Raw genomic sequence first — 15,243 nt, 5'->3', positions numbered from 1 at the left:
CAGACGAGGTATAGCGATTGTAAGAGTCAGAGGATCAGTGCACCAGCTGGGAGATAGTATCCTCTAGACATGGCAGGGAAGCTAGTGTATGGCTATATGAATAAGAAAGGCCAATCACAACTTCAGTTTGCATGTTAACATGGATGGTACATTCTTTCCCGTTGTAAAGACCTTCACCATGGGAAAGTTCTTCAAAGCTTTCAAAAGACAAGCTTGTCTTCAGAATTGTTGTTTGAAATGTATCTAAACAAATGATTATTTCATTCATAATTTACATATACATAAAATATTTCTCTCTCTCTCTCTCTCTCTCTCTCTCTCTCTCTTTTTAAAAATATGGACCGCTTCACGAATTTGTGTGCCATCCTTATGCAGGGGCCATGCTAATCTCTGTATCGTTCCAATATTAGTATATGTGCTACTGAAGCGAGCACAATATTTCCTTCTTTTAACAAACCAATTGAATAATAAGTCCCTATAGGGAATAAATCAGAAGAAAAAGTAACTTCTGAGAAAGGAATGAATCTAATTACTTTTGCAGAAATGTCCATTCCTTATGGTATTATGGTTTTAAAATGTTTGGTTAAAATGAAATACTTTAAATAATTTCTGTCTCCAGGAGAGATTATTTTAACCTGGATATTTATTGATTTTGTTCTTCATGATACACAGTAGACAGCTATTAATGAAATATTGACAAAAATGAGAAAATTGGTTGTTTACCATGTAGGGACATATGCAAGTTCATGTAAGTTGTAAGATACTCTAGTTCATGGATCTCTGTTGTGATTTCCTCCAATTCAGAAGAAAGCAGCCAATGGATTTAAGCTGAAAAGGATTTCTCATCTACAGGTATCTTCAAAGTTTATGAAGCTGAAACACCTTTGTGTGAAATAGCAAATTTGTTCGATCATCTGTTAACAAGTACATGAGCTACACATAAGAGTAAATTCTAATTTTATTTGAAGCTGGACTTCTGATGACACATTGCTTAAAACTACAAGCCATGATTTAAAATACAAACTTATTATCCGAAGGCTAGAGGTAGTGGATTGATATTGATCCACTTAATAGCTGTAGTAAGCTTCTTTTATCAGCTTTGCATTTACACATTTATCTGGTTCAAAGGCTAATCCAATAAAGCCTCTTATTGGACGTCACCTGCTCATACCCTGTAGCAATTTTTTTCTGGTAGAATTCCTCTCTGATTGTTGCTGCAATTTCCTGAGTTTAAGGATTAAAGAAGGATTTCTGTCATGAGACTTTGCTTTCTTTGTTCCTTCATAGACTAGTATCATTTACAGTGTGCAAAGTCCCATTTGAAGGGAGAGAGATAAGAGTGATATCTGCTCATACTATAATCCAATAATGCCATGCTTAAATAACTTGCCAGTTCTTGACCTCATTCAGTATTATAATGAAAGATGTGGAATGATATATTCTCAGATACTAAACCCATTACCAGACAAGATTTTCATCTTTGCATGGATTGCAAGACTAATTTCTCAGTAACACAAACACTAAAGTTCCTGAACTTGAAAAGAATTCTATGAGATGTTATGAAGAACAGTTTCTAAACTTTCAATTATTTGTGATAAACAAGCTTATTTTTCTTATTATAATACAAGTGATTGCCCTCAAACTTGCTTCTTGCCAACCTCAAAAAATATATATTTCTCTCACGTTTTTGTACTTTCAGATGTAAACACTCTCTTCCTGTTCTCATATTTCCACATGAATTTTTAAGGCAGTCTTATACATTCTGCCCCGGCTATGACCTTTGTGTGCTGAGGAGGAGCATGGATTGTTCATTTTCCTGCCTCTGTCTCCTGAATTTTAGGTGCACACCATCACATCCAGTTATGTTATATAGACCTTAGAACTTTGAGAGTGCTAGACAAACACTTTTTTTTTAACAGATATACCTACTTTTATTTGTGTTCATTTTCTTCTTTAATATTTATTTATTCATTTTTAATTTTGCATGCTGAGATTATCAACCTGTGTGAATTTCTGTGCATAGTGAGTGCCCTATGTCTGCAGAAATCTGAATGGGTTTCCAGAGATGTTAGAACTGGAATTACAGATGATTATCAGCCACCATGTGAGTACTGAGAATTGAACTCACATCATTTACAAGAGCAGCCAAGGCTCTCAGTCATCTAAGCCATCTCTCCATTCCCCAACTCTTTCTTAGAGTTCATCACTAAATCATCATTTTGACATTGCTTTCTCTTTAGCTATTCAGATCCTTTCCTTTTCAGCTCATCTGATTTGTACAAACAAGGAGCTGTTGTTTTGTTACTCTATATCCACCTAATGTGGCCTTATTGACATTATTCCACCAATTAAATCAGTGCTTCAGTCTTCTAGAGATACTCCTACTGAGAAAGAAAATAGAGGGTTCAACACTCTGAAAAGTAGCTTCACTTTTAAAGCATGAAAACTTAGGTATAATATTCTTATTTTTATTTACTTTTTATTTTATGGACATATTCTGACCCACTAAAATAACAACAGATACTCTAAGTCACACACACACACAACACACACACACACACACACATTCTCTCTATGGAATTAATGGATATGTTATACAACGCTTTAGAACATAAGAATATGTCTTGATAGCAGAAAAAAATCTAATTATAGTCAAGAAGAATGGAAGTAATTACTCTTATTTTAAGTTGCCTTTCTTGGATAAATCATTTCCTGAAATATACTGGTACACCTTGTTTTCTTTGAGGGATTTAGACCTGTGGGTTAAGAGACATGTGATTAAAAACAGGCAATTTCTTGACTCTGAAATTTATTTTCAAATAAAATCATGTCTGAGAAATCCAATGAAACCGGTTCTTCAGGATACTGGGGTAGCTGGCTGTTAACGGAAGTAGTTGGGTGAAAGTGCAGTAGTTTGTGTTTTGTTGGCTACTTTAGGAATGATGAATAAATGTGCATCATTTTTTTTATTTGTAGTTGGAACAAGGTAGCTACTAATTCTCTCCCAACTTGTTAGTTGGTTAAAATTTAAGCAGGCAAAAGTTGCTGAGAAAGAGTAAATCAGTTTGGTTAGAGTGAGACAATAATTAATATTGGAATTCTGTGTTTTATTTCAATACAAAAATACATCCAGGGATATATTGTAAGTCGTGACTATATTTACAGAAGGCAGAATATCTCTAATTTTCTTCTCTTTAGGTAAATGACTAGCACATACTAAGTCATGGCCATTCATTTTATTATGAGTCTGAATGAAGGAAGCCATAGTAAACACCATTAGATTATTTAAAGTATTTGAACTGCCCCAAAATACCTAACACCGTATAGGGAACTTCACACTTATAGGACAGTATATCCATTTTAGTTTTAATGACTACTAAGTATCATTTTAGTTCTTAAAACTAGATAAAACTTACACAAGTTCTGAGGCCATGATGTGTAAGTCAGTTAATTTTGGAGGGAACACTGAAAATCTCTCAGTAATAATTTCTGTGACTACATTTTATTTTACTAAGTAGTACCCTGACTGACCCATCATGGACAATCTATAAAAATGAGAAACAGCCCACAAACAACGTAGAAGGTTACCAGCATTCTAATGCCATCAGGAATTTTAATATCTAATGGATCTGAGGGGATAGAAATCCAAAGAACTTTTCCAGGCAGTGTTACAGCATGATAGACATTTTCCCCACTTGCAACTCTCTTGAAAGCTGCTAGAGTTACTATTTCTGAGATGATACACCATGACCATAGGCAACTTAGGGAGGAAGGGGTTTATTTTATTTAAACTTTCACACCACTGTTAATCATCAAAGGAAGTCAGAACCAAAACTTAAACAGGGCATGAACGTAGAGTCAGAACCTGATGGAGAGGCCTTGCAGGAACCTTGTCTACTGGGTTGCTTTTAATAGCTTGCTCAGCCTACCTTCCTGTAGAACTCAGGATCACTATACCAGGGGTAGCATGACCCACAATTGGCTTGGCTTTCCAATATCAATTAAGAAAATGTCATACAGACTTGCCTAGAGAATGATCTTTTGAAGACATTTTTCAATCAAGTTTGCCTTCTTTCAGATGAGTATGGCTTGGGACAAGTTGACATAAGACTATCTAGCACAGCAGCCACCTGTGGCTATTAGTCAGGACCTGGAGATCCATCCCATATAGAGCCACCAAACCCATACACTATTGTGGATGCCAGGAAGTGCTTACTCACAGGACCCTGATATAGCTGTCTCCTGAGAGGCTGTGCCAGAGCCTGACAAATACAAAGGGAGATGCTCACAGCCAACCCTTGGACTGAACACTGGGTCCTGGATGGCGGAGCTGGAGAAGGGACTGAAGGAGCTCAGGGGGGTTGCAGGCCCATGGAGGGAGCAACAGTGTCAACTAACAAAACACACGCTGGAATTCCAGGGGTCTGTACCACCAACCAAAGAAAACACACAGAGTGAACCATGGCTCTGGCCACATATGTGGCAGAGGATAGCCTTGTTGGACATCAGTGTAAGGAGACGCCCTTAGGCTTGAGTGTGTTTGATACCCCAGTATAGGGAAATGCCAGGGAGGGAAATAATACATGTCTTGAAATTGCTGCCGTGCTATATGAAGATTCTTATTCTTCCACAATTAATATATGTCTTAAATTTGCCTCATGCTATGTGAAGTATCTTCTCTTTTTTCCACTTTAGATTAACTTAGTTATCAATATTTGCATTTGCTATGGAAGCCCCTAGCATTTTTTTTCATTGGTAAACAGAGATGGAAAATGGTTCCAGTATGAAAAATATAGTTAGGGAACAGTCTTTGTATTTATGAAGCAAAGTTAGTATTGGTTTTGCTATAGATTTATGTGTATAAGGATGACTAAGGTAGACACACACTTAAGCAAAGAAGAGTAACACCAATATGCTGTGTGAGCCAAGGGGGCAGGCTGAGGGGCAGGGAGAAGAAGAGAGCAGGTCACAGAGGGAGGGATAAAGGAAGGAGGGAGGGCAGGTGGGGGGGGAGTCAGGATCTACAATAGATTTTTAGAAAAGAATACAAAATAGAATTTGTAGTAGAATAACTTTTCCATTACAAATTGGAAGGCAATACACTGCTATAAGAATAGCATTCCATACCTATTTAAATCCAAAATCCTAAGGTATTCAAAGGCCTTTATTTCAAGTTAAAATAAGAAAGAATCTGAACAGAGAGTATACGATAAATACAAAAAAAAAAAAAGGTAGTATATAATCCGACTGCATATGAACTAATGCAGTTAACACCAAGAATACTCCTTCAGACATTCGTTTCACCTAAAGGTCCAAGTAGATATCAAATTGATTTTTGCATTAATAATTGATGAAATAATAGACTTCACTAGCCAATTATCTTTTTATTGATTATTTCATTATTTAAATTTCAAATAATATCCCCCTTCCTGGTTACCCCTTCACAAACCCTCCTTCCCATGCTTCCTCTCTGCCTTCCTTTTGGCTATATTAGGGTGCTCTTACACCCACTCATCAACTCCTGCCTCACTGCTCTAGCATCCCCTTATTCTGGGGCATTGAGTTTCCACAGGACCAAGGGCCTACCTTCCCACTGAGGCCAGATAAGGTCATCCTCTGCTACTTTGTAGCTGAAGGCATGGGTCCCTCCACGTGTATTCTTTGGCTGGTGGTTTAGTCCCTGGGAGCTCTGGGAGGACTGGTTAGTTAACGTTTTTCCTATTGGGGTTACAAACACCTGTAGATTCTTCAGTCCTTCCCCTAACTCCTCCACTGGGGTCTTTGTGCTCAGTCCGAAGATTAGCTGTGAGCATCTGCATCTGTGTTAGTAAGGCTCTGGCAGATCCTCTCAGGAGACAGCTATACCAGGCTCCTGTCAGCAAGTGCTTCTTGGCATCAGCAACAGTGTCTGGTTTTGGTGTCTGCAGATGTGATGGGTCCCAGTGTGGCACAGTCTCTGAATGGCTTTTCCTTCATTTTTTGCTCAATATACCCAACAATCGTTTAATGGTTGTGCATATCAGATATAGCCAAAACTTTTAAACGTGAGATGCTTGAAGGTGGGAGACCTCTTCCTATCTGAACCATAGTGATCAGTCCTGAGCTACTCTTTGTACAGGATATAACAGAAGTGTGATCTTCATTCTTTTACTTACAGATTCATACCATTTACAGTATCATCATTGTACTATTTATGTTTGTACTAAACTAGCAAGGCAATTTAATGATTATGTCTGAACATAGATAATGTAGGTTGATAGATTATACATGTAAAATAAAATTTGAACTCTAAACATAACTTTAAAGATTTGGGGACAATTCTTAAGAAAAATAGCAAAATAAGACAGGCTATATTTTGTCACACTTTATAAGAAAATTATCTCTATTTCAGTATTGAACATTTTGATACTTGTGATCTCTGCACAACAGCATTATTATACTATTTACTTATATTAATACTGTATGCATTTAAAAATAATAATGAAGAATTTTATTGAGCACTAAGATTTAGAAGAAACAAACCAACACTATCCTGTTATTGCTTCACACAATTCCTGTTTTTGTGCTTTTTGTTTTCTTTTGTGTTTGTTTTTTTATTTTCTTTCTCTCTCTCTCTCTCTCTTTCTTTTTTTTACTTTTTATGACTAAGTTTAATCAAGAGCATCTGTGAGAATTTCCTTTCAGAACTATCTATTGGAGCCTAATGATCTCATATTTGGGAATACAACTGAATGTGCTTCCTAGAGAATCCAATCATAGTGAATTATTCAATAGGAGGAGGAAGGATCCCTTGAGCCCTACCTAATCCTCACCTGACTATTGTCTAGTCCAGTCTTGTATAGGTCAAGGGCAGGGAGCCACAGCTGCTGTGACAGGATTATTACAATGACTTCTGTACTTTGAAAATAGCATGTCTAAGATTTCATATTCTGATCTCACTTCCATGATGTTTCTTGACTGTACAAATGGGGGACAAATGTACTCTGTAGGTGTGAGCATATAACAGCCAATTATGCTCAGTACTTTGAGCTGCTGTTAGCATCTGGATTACTTGTCATTCAAAGAAAAGTGTCCTCATTAAAGCTTAGCAGATCATTTCTTACAAGGCAAAGAGAGTTCAACCTAGGCCAATCAAACAGTTATATAAGCCATCAACATTATTAAATGCAGGAAAATACAGAGTAATTTCTATGAATGAAAAAAAAGAATGAAATTGACAATCCAGGCATAAATGGAAGAAAATTGAGATAGATTGTATAAGCATATATAATATTCAGAAAGTATTGACAAAATAACCAAAGAGAATATTAAGCAAAAATATCTCAGTAGTCTTTCTAGTAGTTATAAGAAAGCAAGATCAAATGAATAGGTCACATGTTTTGTTCCCTCAAACAATGAAATATAAGTTGGTATGGGTGTATGTTTCCTAACAACAAATCACACTGACAGTATGTGTAAGACAAAACGTACTCTTGTTAATGCTCAGCCCTTTGCCTCTTAAAATTTGAGATAATAACTATAAGCAATTATTCACATGCTTTAAATGACAAAGTTGTTTATGCATTAGCATGATAATTATACTTATAATAGTGTTGGTGTCTTGTTTTTGAAAAAATGCTTTGATAAAAAGGGCTTTTGTGTATCTACAAAAACTTGAACAAATATGAATAAAGAGATATTTTCACACACAGAACTCCAAATTACAGTAATGAAGTGCTGAATTACTAAATGTTGGGATATAAGAATTTTAAATAACAGTATTCATCCACTGAAAATTAAACTGTGGAGGAGGAATAATTGCAAGAGAGTACGGTCACAAACCCTTAAATAAAAAAAGCAGAACAAGTAGCAGATATGTGGTATCAGTGTTTTCAAACTTCAAATGCTGTGACCCTTTAATACTGTTTCTCCTAGTGTGATTACCTCAACCATAAAATGATTTTCACTCGTATTTAGTAACTGTAATTCTTCTGTTATGAATTATAATGTAAATTTGTGATATGCATGATATCTAACATAGTTAACCTGTGAAAGGATCACTTGATTCCATGGAGTGGTGAACCACAGATGGGAAACCCATGTCTTATGTACATTTTTAAACGATTCAAAATTTCAATTTGTCAATTTTATTTTGTAAAATCACCAGGGAAATGTAGTGATGAGGGTGCAGATAATAATTACAAAATATCACTTGCCCTCACTGTAACATTATTAAGCAATCCTTTTTTATTGGATATTTTACTTATTTACATTTCAAATGTTAACCCTTTTCCTGGTTTTCCCTCTGCAAACCGCCTATCCTATCCCCCTCCCCTGCTTTTATAAGAATGCTCCTCTACCCATTCACTCCTACCTCACTGCCCTGGCATTCCCCGGCACTGGGGCATTGAGCTTTCGCAGGACCAAGGGCCTCTCTTCCCATTGATGTCCAACAAGGCCATCCTCTGTTCCATATGCGGCTGGAGCCATGGTTCACTCCATGTGTGCTCTTTGTTGGTTTAGTCCCTGGGAGTTCTGAAGGGTCTGGTTGGTTAATATTGTTGTTATTCCTATGGGGTTGCAAACCTCTTCAGGTCCTTCAGTCCTTTCTCTAGCTCCTCCAATGGGGTCCCATGCTCAGTCCAATGGTTGACTGCACGCATCTACCACTGTGTCAGACTGGCAGAACCTCTCAGGAGAGAGCTATATTAGGCTCCTATCAGCAAGCACTTCTTGGCATCAGCAATAGTGTCTGGGTTTGTTGTCTGTAAATGGGATGGATCCCAAGATGAGGCAGCCTCTGGATGGCCTTTCCTCAGTCTCTGCTCCACACTTTGTCTCTGTATTTCCTGTAGACAGGAACAATTCTGTGTTAAAATTTGGTGATGAGTAGATGGCTCCATTTCTGAACGTGTGGCCTTGCCTAACCTCTGGATATGATCTCTACAGGTTCTTCCTTCCATTTTTTTGGGTATTTCAGCTAATGCTATCCCCATTGGGTCCTAGGAGTCTCTTGCTTTTTTGGCATCTGGAACTTTCTGGTGGCTAGCCCCAGTTCTCCAACCCCATTGCTACACAACTCTATTCGATTTCCTGAGCCTCTGTCTCTCATCCCTGTCTTGTCACATACCTGATCCTGCTCCCCCTTTCCTCTCCCTCTCTCGCCCTTCCAAGTGCCTCCCTCCCCTCCCTCTACATCCTGTGAGTATTTTGTTCCAGCTTATAAGAAGGACTGAAGCAACCACACTTTGACCTTCCTTCTTCTTGAGCTTCGTATGGTCTGTTAGTTGTATAGTGGGTATTCTGAACTTTTGGACTAATATCTACTTACCAGTGAGTACATACCATGTGTGTTCTTTTGTGACTGGGTTACCTTACTCAGGATGATATTTTCTAGTATCATCCATTTGCCTGCCAACTTCATGAAGTGATTGTTTTTAATGGCTGAGTAGAAATCCATTGTGTAAATGGATGACATTTTCTGTATCCATTTCTCTGTTGATGGACATCTGGTTTCTTTCCAGCTTCTGGCTATTATAAATAAGGCTGCATACTGGAGCATGTGTAAATATCACTAATTGCAGATGATATGCTAGTATAATTAAGTGATCCCAAAAATTCAACCAGAGAACTCCTATATCTGATAAACAACTTCAGTAAGGTGGCTGGATATAAAATTAACTCAAACAAATCAATAGCCTTCCCCTTCTCAGATGATAAGGAATTCTTAATACATACTCATGGAGGAAAAAAAAGAAACAGGCTTCTTAGGTACTTTCTAGGGATGGGGCTCAAATTACTGAAGGAATGCTACATAGATTATCATTTCATTATTCAGTAATAGGAAGAAATGTAAATGCACACACATTTAGTATACCTTTTTCCTATGACTAAACTCATTGGAAAATAGGATATGTAGAAAACTGAAGTTTCCAGAATATATATTTAACAAAAATTTTGTGGTATTTTTGTAATCACTTTCTTATCATAAAAGGCTTTAAAATTTTCCTTCCTATTCCTTTCTAAAAAGCATAGGCTTTAGTGTGTGTGTGTGTGGGGGGGGAATGTTAATTAATATCCTTGTTGCTCTGACAAAATGCTTGACATAAACAATTTCACAGAGGTAAGGATTATTTTTTAACTCACAGTTTGAATGACTTCAGTCCATTTGTTATTTATCCTCATGTTCTTGAGCAGAATAGCCTGAATATTAAGTAGAGAGTACAGTTTACTGTGGACAGAGGAAACACAAAGTGAAGAAGAGTAAAGGAACTAGGTATAAATGTCCAAGTTAGACCCTGATGGACCTGTAGCCTACAACCAAGCCTCCTGTCCTAAGGTTTTCCAGACCTCTGAAAATATACTGTGAGCTATTTCTAAGCCTTCAATCACATACAAGTGAAGTTTTCTTTTACCCTAACATTTTCAAAACTGGCGCTTCTTTACTTGATGAGACATCAGTTGATCCATTTCCCAAAAGATTTCAGTAAAAGTTATAATTACTCTGCCTCCATAAAATTCTGATAAAATTATCAGGTATGTTTTTAAATGAAATAAAAATGTCCAGCATTGGGTAGCTATTTGAAAATAAGAACTTTCAATAATCGATTAAAGATAATATACAATGTACTAAGAAGCATCGAGAACCTTCAATGAAGCATTGCAAATAAAATGAAGTTTTAGGAAGACAGACCACACAGTAATAAATGTAACACACATGATGGAAGATCAGATTAAAATATTCATGAATCAACAAAGAAAAAGGTGAAGAAACATTAGCAAGAGTATCACAAAAGACCCAAGATTGATATCTAATTAATCAAATAAAGAATGCTTGAAATAGACAGATTGAAAGCCATCATAAATAGGTTTGACAAAAATTTCGTCTCCTATGTTCCATAAAATTTAATTTAAAATGTGACCCTATCCGGAAATCTAAAACAAGTTAATTAAATGACAGGTTAACAAGAAAGAAACGGAAAACCATGTTGGAGATGACCTCAGTCTACCCAGTCCAAATTATGTCCAATAGCTTCCCTGGTGTTTGTCTAGTATTAAAGAAACTGACTATTTGTATGCTTCCTCCCTTTCCCTCTCCCCATCCCTGCCTTTTCTTTGTATGTGTATACTTGTTTGTGTGTGTTGTGTGTGTGTGTGTGTAATGATTTGGAGTTATTTGAATTCTGTACTTTCTTTTATCATAGATAATAATGCACATAACCATAGAGCCTCTGTCCCAGACTCTCTCATGCCCTACTAGTCAAAGAAGGGCATTGGATAGATCTTCACAGATGATACATGTTACCAGACTTCATGTATTCCAAGACATTAGAGTGAGTGAAGTGGACATTTACACACCTCTTAACTAAGAATGTTTATGCTACTCTAGAAGTTGTTCCGATACTAATAAGGAAGATGGACCTAGCACTACACTGTAGTATGTTGTTATAATGGGCTCTGTACAATACACCTGGAGGGTCTGTGACATGACACAAGCATTTGCTCAGCTCTGATAGAGGCCTAAGGATATATGGCTTTCTGGTGATGGGGAGTTTGGGGAAAGAGGTCATATGAAGACAAGAAATAAACAAAGCAAGTACAATTGTAATATCATTAAATCCATTCACAGGAGAACTTCCCTGATTATTCAGATCGGTTTTTATCTCACTGATATATTGGTTCAACCTCATCTGATTTCCATCCAGTGTATCCTCCCTCTGAACATTTCTATCACTTAAATTTAGAAGACCAGGTTTCTAGCAAGAGAAATATATATGGAAGAACTCATTGACTCTATGTCCTACCTTAGGCATTCCCTAGAACTCATCGCAGGCATGCTTCTCGTAATAAAGCAAGGTGACATTTCTCCTGCCTTTCATTATGGAATGAAGTGATTTCAAAATATATGAGTAGTGATTTTTCAAAGATGAATATTCTGCTTTACTGTTAATAAAAACAGTGAAAAGATCTGCGTTTTCCAAAGGACTGCAACTTGCTTACATGAAGTCAGAGTTCTAAATGTAGGAGGTGATGTGTAATATATAAGAAATAAGCCTAGAGCTCTGTTATGAGATCAGAGTTCTTGCTTAAAGAGAGAACTGTATGAGCAAAATGTATCTTATCAATTCTCAAACCACCATATCATTTATTAGAAATAAAGGGGTAGTATATCATGTCTGTATTTCCATTGAAGAAAGCGGCGTAAAAATAGTGAGGAAATGACCTAAGAATTTAGGAAGCTATCATTCACAAACTTTAGGAAGAAACCAGAAGCAATTTTCTGATTATTGATTAGTAAATTCAATTTTTATAAATCAGAGTCATTAAAGAGGCATCCATAGCATTTTAATATCTTACTAACACATGCCTAAAATAAACAGACATTCATTGGATTTTTAGATCCATAAAACATACAGTTAACATATGTGCGATACTTGTTAGCTCACAGTGAGAAATCAATCCTAAAGTTTCCATTAGCTGTTGAAATCCATAATTGGCTTGCTCCCTAAATTTGTCTCAAACATCTGTAAAGGTAATAAACCAATTACAGAAGCCATCTGGAACTCGAATATAAATGGGAAAACAAAACTGAAAACCAAATAATCCTCTCTTGAATAACTGATAATTCAATTGGTAATTTGTCACAGAACATGGCAAACACTGCTAATATTCGGGGTAACAGAAAGGTCTACATGGAGGTACCACCGATACCTTGACCTCAGTCTTGACGGTTTCAGGTGATCCTCTCCACAGGACTTCTGCAGTCATCCTCATGGCTTACCTGAGTCACAACCTTGGAGACCTGAACTCGTTTATCACAGAAACCACCCTGCTAAAATGTTTGTATGAATATGATCACAATGATCTTGGGAAATTTACCATACCTTCAGAACATTGAACTGAGTTTATAGATACGGGAGCTTTAGCTATTACCCTAAACTGGTACATCATCTGGTCTACTAGAATATTAATCACAATGGTGAGTTCATTACTAAGTGAGTTAACAAAACAAATGAAAACTAAATCCAAACTGTAAGGTGTGGCCCTAATAATTCTAGAATATTCTAAATTTTCAAAAGTGTCTTTAGTCATAGGTCATGGAAATCCGGGGTTATGTTAAATAAAACCTCACACTTTTTTGTTCTATTTAAAAAAAAAATACAGACCAAAAATCAACAAACAAGCAAACAAACAAAAACACTTTTCCTGGGGATTCAATACACAGGTCTACTCACACCAGATAGGGAACCTACAACAGACCAAAGTACAGGACTAGGGCCACTCATGGAGGCAGACTGGAAGTTAAACTGCACACCCCACGCAGCTGCGAGGTGTGCATAGGGCTGTGAAAAGCCACAGGACTCCACTCTAAAGGCACGGTCTTAGGTCCTTGTGGAACTGTTGGAGTGGGGCTCGGAGTCTCTGGCCTGCATGGAGACCAGCAGGCTCTGGCCTGGGCCCGAAGGGAAAAGGGCAGGAAGAGAGGCCTCTGGATGGTTACCACAGAGGGGAAGAGTCCTTGGCTTGCTCAGACACTTGTTTGTCTTGGTGGAAGCCATGTCAGGGAAATGCAGGGAGGCCTCCTGCAGGAGATTAGATATGTGGCTCATTAGGGGAAGACCTATTCCATTGCTCCCAACATGATGAGAAGAAGCAGACAGTCCATGATTTTAAGGTGTTTCTTGTAGAAAGACAGAGAGAGGGAGAAGAGTAGAGAAGTAGAGGCTGGCCATGGAGAGAGGGGGAAAGGAAAGGCAGAGAGATGGGAAGCAAGAGGGCTAGAGAGAGAGGCAAGAGAGTAAGAGAGCAAGAAGGAGACAAGCAGTATTTTTATAATGGGTTGGGCTTACCTGGCTGTGGCCACCTAACTCTGGGAGTGGAGTCTGGACAGCCTATGTGACTGAAGGCCAGAGAATTATGGAGCTAGGGCCTCTTGTCAGGAGAACAGTGTCTGGGAACGTGTGGCCAACTTCCTTCCATTCTTTGCAGATTAATCTGCTGGGTCTCCGGGTTTTAAACCTAACTCGACAGGGTGTCTTTCATGGTCCCACACCTCAGCATCTGGAAAAGGGGCCTTTTCCAGTTGAACTGTACTGAGACAGCATTAGAACCAATCCCTAACACAGAATTTTAACTCCCAACTGTGCAACATACTAAGTGGATGTTAGATAAATTGGGAGATTTTTTTTTTGACTTTTCCAGAATTCTTTTTCTTTAGAGCTTTCATTGAAAACATAATATGATTTCATTACCACACAATGATATATTCATAAAAGCACTAAAAAATCGTGTTAATACTCTATATAGTTTTATTGCTATGATATTTCATTCTTATTAAAATTCAATGATGTACATCCAAGTCACTGAATATAATTTTTCTCACACTTTTATTGACTTATTCCCTCAAATCTTATAATTTACCATAAAAATGCTATAATAATGAAGTATAGCCATTGTGAATGTAAAAAAGTGGAAAAGACATTTTCCCTTTTTACTTTGTAATATACATATAATTCCTGATATCAGAAGATTTTTTGAGCTACAGGTTCATTCCAATAATGCTGTTTATTAATTTTAATATCTCTTAGGACCTCGATTTCTATACTTATAAAAATAGAAATCACATATATTTCAGTTTAATAGACATTAGTAACCAAATTTTTATAAAACCAATATTTATGGGAATAGTGTATCAACTTACAAATTCTTATTTATTGTTTGACCTGTTGATTTAATAATCCAGTTTCTTTTAATTTGTACTTAGGAAGTAGTTCTAAATAAATAGCATATCTCCAAATTCTTACAATGCTTCTTTTTCTTGATATTTTATTGTCAAGCTGAACTTGAAATAATTATCTGGTAGAAAGCCATGTGACCACCAAATAAGCTATACCTTTATAAGTAAAATCAACTTTTGTTCATTATATACTTGCCCATAAATCTCTCCCTTTTCCAGCCTTAGATTCACTTTAGTTTTTGATACATATATTCAAATAATCTGACAATTTAAACTTTGCTAAAATGTTCTAATTTTTTTACATATTTTCAAATGATCCAACTTATAATTACTCATTTTTTTAGAATTATTTTGTTAATATTCATTTTTCTTTTATATTAAACTCATAAAGAACATTGGATAATAGTTTTTCTTATTAAGACCACTATTATCAAATCTTTTGATTGATTACTCTGTCTTCATTTGGTAAGTGAGGAGTCATATCTTGTTTAGTTTTGAAATCTTTGGTGTAATATAAATGCAACTTC

General features: G+C 36.7%; 1 non-coding gene across 1 annotated transcript; it reads right to left on the bottom strand.

Moving 5' to 3' along the window:
- Positions 1-330: 330 nt before the first annotated feature.
- Positions 331-434, bottom strand: LOC115030025 (U6 spliceosomal RNA). Its single transcript, XR_003835618.1, has one exon. It is a non-coding gene; the product is annotated as a U6 spliceosomal RNA (small nuclear RNA).
- Positions 435-15,243: the final 14,809 nt, after the last annotated feature.

Source organism: Mus caroli, unplaced genomic scaffold (genome assembly GCF_978045245.1).
Source record: "Mus caroli unplaced genomic scaffold, Mus_caroli_1 scaffold_20, whole genome shotgun sequence".
Lineage (NCBI taxonomy): Eukaryota > Metazoa > Chordata > Mammalia > Rodentia > Muridae > Mus > Mus caroli.
The sequence above is the reverse complement of the archived record's forward strand: the minus strand, read 5'-3'. Positions and strand labels throughout refer to the sequence as shown.